This window comes from Fukomys damarensis, unplaced genomic scaffold (assembly GCF_012274545.1).
Source record: "Fukomys damarensis isolate Sample0158 unplaced genomic scaffold, DMR_v1.0_HiC HiC_scaffold_73655, whole genome shotgun sequence".
In the NCBI taxonomy this organism is placed as follows: Eukaryota; Metazoa; Chordata; class Mammalia; order Rodentia; family Bathyergidae; genus Fukomys; species Fukomys damarensis.
The window spans coordinates 2,883-6,285 of record NW_022974567.1 but is presented as its reverse complement, the minus strand read 5'-3'; the positions used below and the strand labels follow the sequence as shown (position 1 = coordinate 6,285).

The 3,403-nt window shown below is 51.3% G+C and overlaps 1 protein-coding gene across 8 annotated transcripts in view; it reads right to left on the bottom strand.

The window, feature by feature from the left end:
• The window catches only part of Eef1d (eukaryotic translation elongation factor 1 delta), a 15,755-nt gene extending 12,352 nt beyond the window's left edge, over positions 1 to 3,403 (bottom strand). For 4 of the 8 annotated variants that reach the window (XM_010630641.1, XM_010630647.1, XM_010630644.1 and 1 more), the window contains exon 1: positions 3,337 to 3,403. The gene's annotated coding sequence lies outside the window, so the exon portion shown is untranslated. The remainder of the gene's footprint in view (positions 1 to 3,336) is intronic. The other 4 variants (XM_033760685.1, XM_010630648.1, XM_010630650.1 and 1 more) reach the window with 3 other exon arrangements.

Below are 3,403 nucleotides of genomic sequence, written 5' to 3'. Positions count from 1 at the left end.
TGGTACTGGGGACTGAACTCAGGTCCTTGCATTTACAAGGCAGGCACACAAGGCACTGAGCTAAATCCCCAGCCCTCTCATCTCTTAAAACACAGCTCTTGGGGGTTCTATTAGCTGAGCCCAGGCAGACCCTGGGGAACAAGCACAGACCATCACTAGAGCTACCCTCTCCCACCCTATCATCCTGGACAAGGTGAGAGGCCTAGATGTCAAAGGGCCTCTGAGGGACCAGTCTTCTCATTCAGCAGGTGCTACTTTTGAGAAGGAAAGAGGCTTAGACAGATAGGGCTGCTACCACAGGGCTCCAGGAAAAGCAACAAAGGCTCTACAGGCAGGGTCCCTGATTTTCATTACATCTAAGGACAAATGCTGCCCTGGAAAATACTTGGATGTGAGCCTGCAACTGTCTGTGAAGAACAGCCTGGAAGCAGGAAACCATGAATCCCAACAGAACACCGCCACATTCCTATACATGGTCAAGCTTTCTTTTTTCTTTTGGTACTGGGGATTGAACTCAGGACCTTGCACTCATACAGCAGGCATGGCACCACTGAGATAAATTTCCAGTCCTAATCTTTCTTTCTTGATCCTTATTCAAGCTGTGGAAGCTTACTGAAAAGAGTATGGAGCATGCAGAACAGTGAGGACCCAGAGAAAGTGACCTGAGAAGCCCCTGCTCTACTCCTAGACACTGCCACAACCTAGCCATCAAGACCTCACCCATTCCTGGGATCCAAGCAGACAGGCCCAGGTGAGCACTCAGTCCTGGTGAGAGGTGCCCAAGATAGTCCTGTGGGGCTATGCAGCCCAGCATCTGTATAGGCGGCACTCAGCAGAAGCAGATTCCGGCTCTAAGTGGGGGGACTGGGGGCACAGGGCTCTTGTGACCTGCTAATCTAGACCTCCTACCAAGAATGCTCCTGACTGGAGGACATGACCTGGCACAGCTGTGCCTACTACTGTGGTAAGGGCTCAGAGGTCTCCAGGAATAGAAGAGAGTTTTCCAGAAAAGTTGGCTCCTGGGCTTTCTCTACACTTTTCATCCCCTGGCTGTGCCTCAAAGGGCCTGTTGTGCCCAAGTTACCTAAATCAGCAGGTTCCCAGACTACCCTCCCTCCAGAGGAAGTAGAAGCAAGCAAAGGTGGGCAAGGACACAGTCTGCCAGCCTATGTACTCACCTCAACAGAACCTCCCTGGGTTCACCTGGCCTGAGTCCGTGGGCCAGATGCTGCCTACTAAAACTTTCTATGTGTTTAGTGTCCAAAAGGGAATTTGCTAGCACTTAAAATGTGATAAGGATAGCAGAAGGGGCTTTTTTAGAAGAGCCACACTGAATAGAACCTGCTATTTGTATGTTGGAATGATGCCTTTGGCCTTTTGGTTAAACTACACAATCCCAAGTTCCCACTCAGCTGCTTTCCTGCCTGACTCCTGATATTCCTGCCTTAGATGGAAATACTGTCTTACAACAGGAAGGGGCCAGCCCAGAGGCAGACACCTTAACTGCCCAAGCCACCACACCTCAGGTCCAGCAAGCCCCAAAAGTGTCTTTGACTCAAATGCCACAGCTCATCAGTTCTATTTCTGTCTCAGCCCCAGACACTGTGCCTTCATCCACTAGCCCAGGACAGCCATGGGGCCTGCTGGATAACTCCTTTATTAACTCTTCCTGGTATGCTTGACATCTATGCTAGCCCCCACAACTACCTGGGGACAAGAGTGTGACGTTTTACATAGGGAAAAATTTTAAGACTGGGTACACGGCCACAGAAAGCCATTGAGTCAGTGAGGTGAGGGGCTAAAGATTCACAGCACGTTCCAACACCTGTCCTTCATGGGAGTATCTCACTTCCTCCAACTTCCAATATGTACAGGCCATTTTAGATCCTAGTACAATACAAGGGCCAGCAAATGATCAATGCCAGCACGCCAGAGGTACTCTTCCTTTTTGGTGTGTAACCCTGGATTTTCCAACTAAGCGACATACCCAGTTTGTTTTGTTTTTACGTTTTGAGACAGGGTCTCACAAAGTTGCCTAGGCTGGGCTTGAACTTACAACCCTCCTGCCTCAGCTTTCCAGAGTCCTGAATTAGTCAGATGCCATCTTGCCTGGCTTCAGAGGTACTCTTTTCAAACATCAACCCCTCACATTAACCATGTTTGCTCACCTGTACTAAGCCCTGCAGCCTCACTCAGTTTGGCTGGGTCCTGCATCAAGCTCCTCCAGACAGGGCAGGAAGCCATCCACAGCACATTCCAGGCAAAAGCACCAGAGGTGCTTTTGCACACACTCCAACTGCTCCCTTGAACATCCCTCACCCCTGGCACCCTACTGGGAGATGCTTTAGTTCTTTAACTCCAAGAAAAGGAAACAGAAGCCCATGCTGAACTAAACACCATACAGCCTGCAAGGGGACCTACCCTCTCTTGAAATCTTCCTCTTACTTCCAGGCAGATCAGCAACTCTACTGTCCCCATGGGATTGGTTCCAGGGCCCAGAGAGCCCCTGAGAGGTAGGCCTAGGAGCCTGGCTAAGACCTGCGATCCTGTGCCAGGCTCTTGGTGAGAAGGCATTATTCTCAGCGGGTACTTGAGGGTTCCTGTCACATCTGCCCTTTGCCCTATCCACGAAGGTATCAGAAAGGGATAGTCAGAGCTGCAGGAGACCCACCACCTTTCACTGTCTTACAGATACTGTCACTTGCTCCTCAACCTGTAAAATAGACCACCACGAAGTTCCTTCCGCGGTTAAGGAGTGTTTAATGGGCGGGGGGGGGGGGCTTACTTCGGTAACCACCCCACTTTGCTCTGCTCCTTTCTGCTTTTAGGACCTCTAAAAAGCGCTCATTTCCCGCGAACAGAATGCGCGATCATCCCCTTCGAAGACCTCTCTACTCGGGAAAACCTGGACCATCTTGGACCATCTTATTGACACATAGAAGGACCTATATTTCGTTTTAACAAACAGCACATTTTTTCCTCTTTCTTTCCTACATTCGTGAACCACCTAAGTTCCACGGTAGTTGCACCTGTGCCTGTCCCTTTTATGCCCAGAGCCTGGTATTCAGTAGATACTTAGTGAACACATACTGGAGGAAAATAAGAACTACGGACCCGAGCAACAGCTGGGGCAGACAGATGCTATGGCCTCGGGGGAACAGGAATAAGCCCCAGCCGTCCCGAGGAAGGATCTCAGGTTGGGCCGTGCCCAGTGGCCTCATGTGCGCCTGACCGCACGCCTCGCGCCCTGGCCACTCACAATGCCCGAACGGCTCAGACCCGGCCCCTGGGGCCTCTCCGGCGCGCGCGCTCCTAACGCGAGGCCGCGGTACTCACACAACAGCCAAGGACGGGGAAACACAGAAGAACCTACAGCGAGGGACTGCGGAGGAAAGGGCAGGCA